The following is a 9,447-nucleotide window of genomic DNA, read 5'->3' on the forward strand; positions in this document are numbered from 1 at the left end:
TATTACATTGTAACTGATGTACAATTTGCATCATTGTGGGTTCATAATTGTCTGACATAAAGAAATACAGACCATCTCTATTTTCATTTTACCCTTTTGAAAATCAGGAAGAGATTTACAATGAATCGAGCCAGAATTTAAAACTAAGATTAAAGTTCTCTGTAACACCAGTTCCATTACCTCAGCTGATCATGGCCTGGAGAGCATTACACAAGCCATAGAACTTGAACATGTCGCCATTGAAATCACATTTGTAGTCAATTACAAAAAAAATAGAAGAGAAAATACAGAAAACAAATCCAAATCATCTGAATTTGTCAGAACATCTTTCAACAGTGGGTACTATTACGTGTTCATGACCTTTCATGGTTGTTTCCTCTCTGTTTCTGTATTATGCTAGCCGAGCCGTGTCAACAGAATAACTTTTATTTTGACATTAGTATAATTTTGCTAGAAACACATCGTAGTAACACGATGACTTACATGAAACATTAAACAGGCGTACACAATATATTTATTTGAGTGTTGTGTGTGTGAACCCTTGAGCACTTTCCTAATTTCCTTGGCGTGACATATAATCGGCAATTTTACTAATTAGCAGTGTCTCGATACAGACAGCCTACGTGTGTTTGGAGTTTAAGTATTGTAAACGTTGAATACTGGCAAGTGTGGATCCTAAGCCTTCGGCACACCGTGTTGGATTAGAAACATATATCTAGAGCATTGAGCGAACCCTATTGCCTTTTAAGGCTTGGATGTCTTTTGACATAATCTTTTTGGTTGTGACGAATGTGAGATCTTTCTGGACCTTGTAAGGCCTGAAGACTTAGCTATGCTAGCTATGCAAAATATGACGTCTGAAACATTTCACATGACCTGCAATGATGTCTATCAGAATTTCTTGGTTGTAGAGTAGATGAAGTCCGAAGTGTTTGAAAACCTGATGGTTATAAAACAATGAGGTCTGTAGCGTTAGACGAATGTGAAGTACTAGTATACAAGGTCTGAAGCTTTTCACGGAACATGATGGTTATTGGATATAGGTGTCGGTGACATTTGATGTGAATCATGTTCATGTTGGCTGTGATGTACATGAGGTTCGGGGCGTGAGGCAGTTTATGTTGGCTGTGCTGTACATCATGAGGTCTAGGACGTGTGTTATATTAGTTCATGTTAGGTTAATGTACATGAGGTCTGGGGCGTGTGGCGGTCCCTATTGGCTGTGATGTACACGAGGTCGTGTGACGGTCCCTATTGGATGTGATGTACATTAGGTCGTGTGACGGTCCCTATTGGCTGTGATGTACATGAGGTCGTGTGACAGACTCTATTGGCTGTGGTGTACATGATGTCGTGTGACGGTCCCTATTGGCTGTGATGTACATGAGATCGTGTGACGGTCCCTATTGGCTGTGATGTACATGAGGTCGTGTGACGGTCCCTATTGGCTGTGATGTACATGAGGTCGTGTGACAGACTCTATTGGCTGTGATGTACATGAGGTCGTGTGACGGTCCCTATTGGCTGTGATGTACACGAGGTCGTGTGACGGTCCCTATTGGCTGTGATATACATGAGGTCGTGTGACAGACTCTATTGGCTGTGATATACATGAGGTCGTGTGACGGTCCCTATTGGCTGTGATGTACATGAGGTCGTGTGACAGACTCTATTGGCTGTGATGTACATGAGGTCGTGTGACGGACCCTATTGGCTGTGATGTACATGAGGTCTGGGGCGTGTGACAGACTCTATTGGCTGTGATGTACATGAGGTCGTGTGACAGACTCTATTGGCTGTGATATACATGAGGTCGTGTGACAGACTCTATTGGCTGTGATATACATGAGGTCGTGTGACAGACTCTACTGGCTGTGATGTACATGAGGTCGTGTGACAGACTCTATTGGCTGTGATGTACATGAGGTCGTGTGACGGTCCCTATTGGCTGTGATGTACATGAGATCGTGTGACGGTCCCCATTGGCTGTGATGTACATTAGGTCGTGTGACGGTCCCTATTGGCTGTGATGTACATTAGGTCGTGTGACAGACTCTATTGGCTGTGATGTACATTAGGTCGTGTGACGGTCCCTATTGGCTGTGATGTACATTAGGTCGTGTGACAGACTCTATTGGCTGTGATGTACATTAGGTCGTGTGACGGTCCCCATTGGCTGTGATGTACATTAGGTCGTGTGACGGTCCCTATTGGATGTGATGTACATGAGGTCGTGTGACGGTCCCTATTGGATGTGATGTACATGAGGTCGTGTGGCGGTCCCTATTGGATGTGATGTACATGAGATCGTGTGACGGTCCCCATTGGCTGTGATGTACATTAGGTCGTGTGACGGTCCCCATTGGCTGTGATGTACATTAGGTCGTGTGGCGGTCCCTATTGGCTGTGGTGTACACGAGGTCGTGTGACGGTCCCTATTGGATGTGATGTACATGAGGTCGTGCGACGGTCCCTATTGGCTGTGATGTACATGAGGTCGTGTGACAGACCATGGTGGTTGTGAGGAATGATAAAAATGAAGCGTTTGAATTTAGAACCTGTTACCGACATTTGACAAACCGTATCGACTGCGAAGTCTAAAAGGATTACATGACTGTCCTAGAAGATTTTAACAGATCCGATCTCTTGATTTTCTTGAAAAAATAAAAATACAGCTCAGTATGTAAATTAAAATAGGAAAATAGGATCTTAAAATAATATCTCGACCAGACTAAACCAAACTATCGCTTCAGTTGATGATTCACTTAATCAGGCTACGTTTCTAAGAGAAATAAAAAGAAGCGACAACTCCCTCTAGACAGGCACCATTATGAACAAGCTAACCAGTACCTCTAGACAGGCACCATTATGAACAAGCTAACCAGACCTTAGATCCATATTGTATTGGCTGAAATGAGGTCATTAGACGGGACGTCTCTGTGTTGTTATTCATAGGCCACATGAGGCTTGGCTGGCGAACCTGACTAGTCAAGACAGGGCATCAAAAGATTTCCTGTTCCAACTGGAAAACATTCCTGGTGTATGTGTTTAGCGTCTGAGGAAAGCATCGATCATGTAAATGAACTTTGTTGACGAAAATAAGACAGTTATAGGACATAGGAACTCCAATTTGACATAAAACAGCTACTTTATACACGGTGTCTAACATCCTTTCACTGCCCCCCCCCCCCCCCCCCCCCTGCCCCCCCCCCCCCCCCACCACCACCACACACACACACACACACACATAAAACAAAACATATACTCGATCTACTCTGTGATAGTTTTCTGTAAAGGTGTGTATGTGTTTTCTTTTTTGTTTTTTGTTTTCGTTCAGTTTTTCACGGTATTTTCGCAGGCCTTAAGCAAAATTGATATTTTCCGTAACTTTATTACGGATAACACTTTTTTATATACACTATCTTTTCTTCGATTTTCTTTTCTCCTAAAAATAGTGATAAAAACCTCTTGAAAATAACGACCTTCACAGCTGTAGGAGTCTGTCTGTCGACACTAAGACATTACGCGGTTCCGCAAAACTCATAGTCTCTGAACGACAGCATTACTTCCGTTAAAGACGATGCTAAGATCCTGATATTTTCGCTCATCTTACTACGAGTACGGAAATTATGCAAGAACTGGCATTACATCGTTGTATAATTAATAACAAAATGATATCAAGCATTGTTTCTCAACGATCGATTGGCTGACCGTTGTTTCTGTACAGACATTTTTTCACAGTGTGTTGGAACATTCTCAATTATCCACAAGAGACACGCTATTTACACAGGCGCTTGCATAGAAAATATGACTTTCAATTTTTTTTTTGATATGACAGTGGTATGTGTAATCTGTTAAGCTGAACCTTCAGCTTAACAGATTACACATACCACTGTCATATCAAAAAAAAAATTGAAAGTCATATTTTCTTTGCAAGCGCCTGTGGTTATTTATAAGTTAAGAAATCTCGGTGCATGAAAAACAGTATTCGCTTCGTGAATACCGTTATAGATGAATCGCTCGACTCCGTGTGGTCGCTCATGTCAGAGTAGCCATTAAAGGATGCGCAAACATACAGTACCTTCGAATGTCTGGACGATTGAAGCTCAAGAGCATTATGACTATTACATAGTCCAGAAAAAAACAGTATTGATTAAAAGTCTGAAAATATGACTTACGAGAACTGTGACTTGTGGAAGTATGACAGTGGGATGGGCGGGGATTATGAAGTGTGATTAAGCAGCATGACTGAACGTAGGACTGGTAGAAGGGCTGAATGTGCGAACTGAACCGGAAGTCTGAAAGTAGGATTGTTGGAAGGTCTGAAAGTGTGACTTAACGGGAAGTCTGAAAGGAGGACTAGTTGAAGATCTGAAAGTATGAATTTGCCGGAAGTCTGGAAGCAGGCTAGTAGAAGGTCTAAAACTAAGACTTGTGGAAGGTGTGAATAAGTGAATTTGCCGGATGTCTGAAAGTGTAAACTAGCCAGATGTCTGAAAGTAGGATTGTTGGAAGGTCTGAAAGTGTGACTTTACCGGAAGTCTTAAAGGAGGACTGGTGGAGTTTGAAAGTGTGAATTGGCCAAAAGTCTGAAAGTAGGACTGGTAGAAGATCTGAAAGCAGGACTGGTAGAAGGTCTAAAAGTATGACTTGGCTGGGAGTCTGAAAGTAAGACTAGTGGAAGGTCTGAAAATGTGAATTGACCGGAAGTCTAAAAGGAGGACTGGTGGAGTTTGAAAGTGTGAATTGGCCAAAAGTCTGAAAGTAGGACTGGTTGAAGATCTGAAAGCAGGACTGGTAGAAGGTCTAAAAATATGACTTGGCTGGGAGTCTGAAAGTAAGACTAGTGGAAGGTCTGAAAATGTGAATTTCCCGGAAGTCTCAAAGAGGGACTGTTGGAGTTTGAAAGTGTGAATGGGCCAAAAGTCTGAAAGTAAGACTGGTTGAAGATCTGAAAGTGTGATTTGGCCGGAAGTCTGATAGTATGAATTTGCCGGAAGTCTGAAAGCAGGACTGGTGGAAGGTTCGGAAGTGTGAATGGGATTGAAACCCGACTGGTAGAAGGTCTGAAAGTGTAATTGGCAGGAAGTCGAAAATCGTGATCAACAGAAAGTCGGAAAACGTGATGAAGAAAATTTGAACGTAAGACAGAAATCTCTTCAGATAACATTACGGATGATTTACGGAAAGTCAGTACATATAAAGCTTACAGACAACAAATGTATGATGCCACTATTTTCCCTATTAATAGTTTTCTTTCCAGCAATTTTTATTTCACGTAAAATGTGTAATAAAATAAAACATCAAACCAAACGAGAACAGAGGCAAAGGAATTATAGAAAAGTATCAAATCTATATCTCTTCTGACGAATACTCCATATCTAGCCAATGTCCAAATGTAAAAAACGACATCTGTATAAGAATATAGGGGTACAGTTAATTGTGTTGAGCATGCTTCTGGAATGTCGATGAATTTAGACAACATCAGCCTTGCATGCAACTGTCTGTAATATTGAATTGTTCTAGTATTACGATGTATAGCACAATGGGTTGTGCCAAGGACAAGATTGTGCTATCCTGCGTGACGCTATATGAAAAAGAGAGGAGACGATCTCTAACAGGAAATATGAAATAACTTTGTTAAGAACCTGTAGTCATTATACCTTAGTAATTGAAGGTCAAATCAGTATGAGATATGTAAAAGTTTGCATGTGTTTGTGTGTACCTTGGTGAAGTTTATTGGCATATGGATAGATATTTAGAGAACATCGACGTATAGTAGGCGTATGTGTGCGTTGATGTGGATATAATGCAAAACCTGACATTTGTTTGCTTTTTCACCAGATATTATTTCATTCTCAATAGCTTTTCTCATTTGAATAGTATTTCAAATGCTACACAACAATACACATACTGCTTCTCACAAAAATGTATAAAATGGCGCCCCGTGGTATAGAGATACCTAGTTGACGCTAACAAATGTAAAATAATAATAACTGTATCCTAAAACTGGTCATTTGTCAGACAGAATGCTACAGGACATATTAATTTCTTCGGGACGCAAAATACATCGGCCGGACATGGACTCGAACTCGGGACCTCCGAACTACAGACGGTCATTCTAAACTACATGTATGTACAAAAGCCATGAGCACATCCTGGGGAATATTTTTGTAAAATAAACAAGAAATTAAGAGGCATGTAAGTTTACGAGGTACGCAAACAAGTTAGAAAAAGAAAAAAAATCCTGTAAGCTTGAATTTGAATAGGATATTTATGAAATTCAACTTACGCATATTGTACTTTGTATATTCTGTAAAATGAAGACATGTACAGAAAATAATACGTGTTTTACGACAATACAATTTGTAAATGGCTGTCAGCTGGGAAGACAATAAATATATATATAATTGGCTACATAGATTGAGTGGAATACGTTCATTACATCTGTAATATAACCTATAAGCACTATATATATCAGATATCAGACAAACACGAGACATGGACTGAAGAAAGGGCACATAGGGCCCGTGTTTATATATAGACACACATCACCGTCGGAATGTCAGCCCAGCGATGCTGACTCCGACTAGGTGATATCACATTTGGTGACCGAAGGGTTCAAGTTCTGATTCCCGCCGGATTTGAATGATTTTGGATGATTTGTCTTTAATCATAACCTTATCATTTGTTGTCCATGTCTGCAGTATCAGGTTGGCCTTAACTAGGTTCCTCGCGAGATAGGCTAATCGACCACGATATCTAGTAAGGTCCTCGTTCACAGAGATGCCCTTGAATGTATCTTTGGAGCGAAACCCCCGACGTGACTTGAGTAGAGCAAACTTGGCGTCCACGCTATGATTTGGCGTCCACGCTATGATTTGGCGTGGTTTCCCCCTGTTCTGGTCCGGTTTGCCGACTCGATGTGAACGCTCCAGAGCCTGTAGGGGGAGGTCGACGCCACAATCTTCAGCTGCCTTCAGGATGATTGCGGAAGTATCGTTTTAATTTACAGTATCATTTCCACATCAAGTAGTTCTTCAGAGGACAGATTTCTTCTGCAGGATGTATATTTGTAAGTTGTTTTTTTTTTTAAATAAAAATCAGTTATAACTAAATCTTCATGATTATGGAAAATTGTGCATTGGACGTGTTTGACATGCCATTAAAATATGCCGGCTTTAAAATTTCTCAAATTGATTCTGTAAAAAATTATATACAGATAGATGGAGTGTAAAAAAAGTATAGAATATAGACAGTGATTAACAATGTTGGATACAGTTTAAATCGTTTGATGGGTGGATATAAAATCATACTACTTATGATGGCGTTATAAACATTGGCAACGTTATAAGCAGTGACAAAGCAATAGTATAAATAGACTAAAGCAGTGTGTCGTACAGCCTAAAGTCATATTCATACGAAATATTCCGCTAAAATTTCAATTTTTGGCGACAGATATGACACATGGTAGTGCATTAATATATAGTGAAATACGGATCCAAACTGACAATAGGAAGAACTGTTTTTATTATCACGTATTAAAATTCTACACCAATTTCTGAAGTTATAAGATGAAAGCTACATGATCGGATGTCCGAAATCCTCATAAACTGACCACGTGTCTTCTGGAATGGCGTTTGTCTGTAATGTCAGTGAGGTCTTTAGACCACTCGTGAAGTTATGGGTAGGGTACGTACATGATTTTCTCCTCTTGTCCATTGTAATTTATACAGTTTTCAGAACTAAACATTAAAGAACATTATATAGCTTTTTACTTCGTGATCTTTCACGTGTACATATGACTGATTATAGAGAAACATAAATGATAAACATGGCTGGAAATATCAATGGTCTGTGAGATGAAGAGTTAGCTTTAATTAACATATAAACGTATAAATGTATACGAATATACGTAGAAATAATAAGAAGGAAATATAATAATGTGAACAATTTAAATAATGAATTTTACATGTACAATGCATAACATGTATATGGTATTAAATATGCATGCTTTATAATGTGTTTACATATATAAATTAAGATACGTTTTGTAAATTTTTCTTGACATATAGAATCTTTCAGAATGACTGTATGTCTTTGTGTGAAAGGCACTCGGGTTTTGTCAGAAACTGAAGATATGACAACAAAATAAAGTTGAAAGAAATTCGTGAGGCTGTGCCATAATACACAACGGACGGGAGATAACTCTTATTTATCTACAACCATTCATACCATTCTGATACTCTACTTTATCTTTTTCTCTTCCCGACAAAGATTGCAATCTCATATATTACTAATGTAATGAAAGAAAATACGGGGACATGTTGACCTGAATTCATGTTGCAATGTTGATCTAGTAACCAACCAAATTATATATTTTGTTAAACCTTTTAGTTATATCATTTATTTATTTATCTATTTATTTACTTATACATTTACTTTTACCATCTGTACACCACCTAAGATATTTTCTAATTAATCATAATAGGCCCTCGGCGAATTAATTATCAGCCGAGAGGGATCGTTTTTACAACATAACGATATTTATTGTTGTTTATACCCACTATATTTGTGTAACTGTTCCATGTTCTATGACTATATGTGATCGTATGTAATTTACCTGTGTCTTGATAAAGGGGCAGATTGCCTCGAAAATTCGACAGTTTACTTGTCTGTACTGTCGTTATTACTATAGCTACTTGACAATTATAAAAGATATAAGACATATATATATATATACTTTTCTTTATCAGAATCTTATATGTTTATTTATGAACTTGTAATTTGTCTTAAAAGACAAGTTATAAGTTTAAAAAGAAACATATAGGATATCTTTTATAATTATAAGATATATAATTTGGATTGCTACATGAATAAATGACAACTTAAAAAAATGTGCGTAAGGTGAAGGAATCACTAACTGAAAGGCCTGAGCAGTTTCCGGAATTCAGTTGAAATTCTGCTAGGGGATATATAGCCTATACAATGTATGATTCCACAGGACGCACTAGAAAATATAGATCGTGATTACAGAAATTAGAAATAATGTAGATGTTTCTGTTTTCGGAATTTTCTAAAAGTAAATCATATAATTTTCGGTAGTTATAACACGATCGTTCCTTTCATTTGTGCCTATAACTTTAAACTAATTGTATACAACGTATAAATAAAACATAATGACTTAGCTAGGTGATGAGGGTTTCATCAAACTTTCATGTATCGTAACCGAGATAGCATTTCAGCTTTGATACACGGATCATAATACAATGCATTTCAGTAACGATATTGATGCACTAAAAGATTTTAAACAATATCCATTGTGGATTTTATTTTCATCTTGATGGTTCCTATTTATTCAGTTTATTTACATGGTATGTGGATGGGTCTTGTGATACAGTTAATTATTATATGTAATTTCTTCTTATCAACGTTACACAAGAAGTA

This window comes from Pecten maximus, chromosome 11 (genome assembly GCF_902652985.1).
Source record: "Pecten maximus chromosome 11, xPecMax1.1, whole genome shotgun sequence".
NCBI classification, from domain to species: domain Eukaryota; kingdom Metazoa; phylum Mollusca; class Bivalvia; order Pectinida; family Pectinidae; genus Pecten; species Pecten maximus.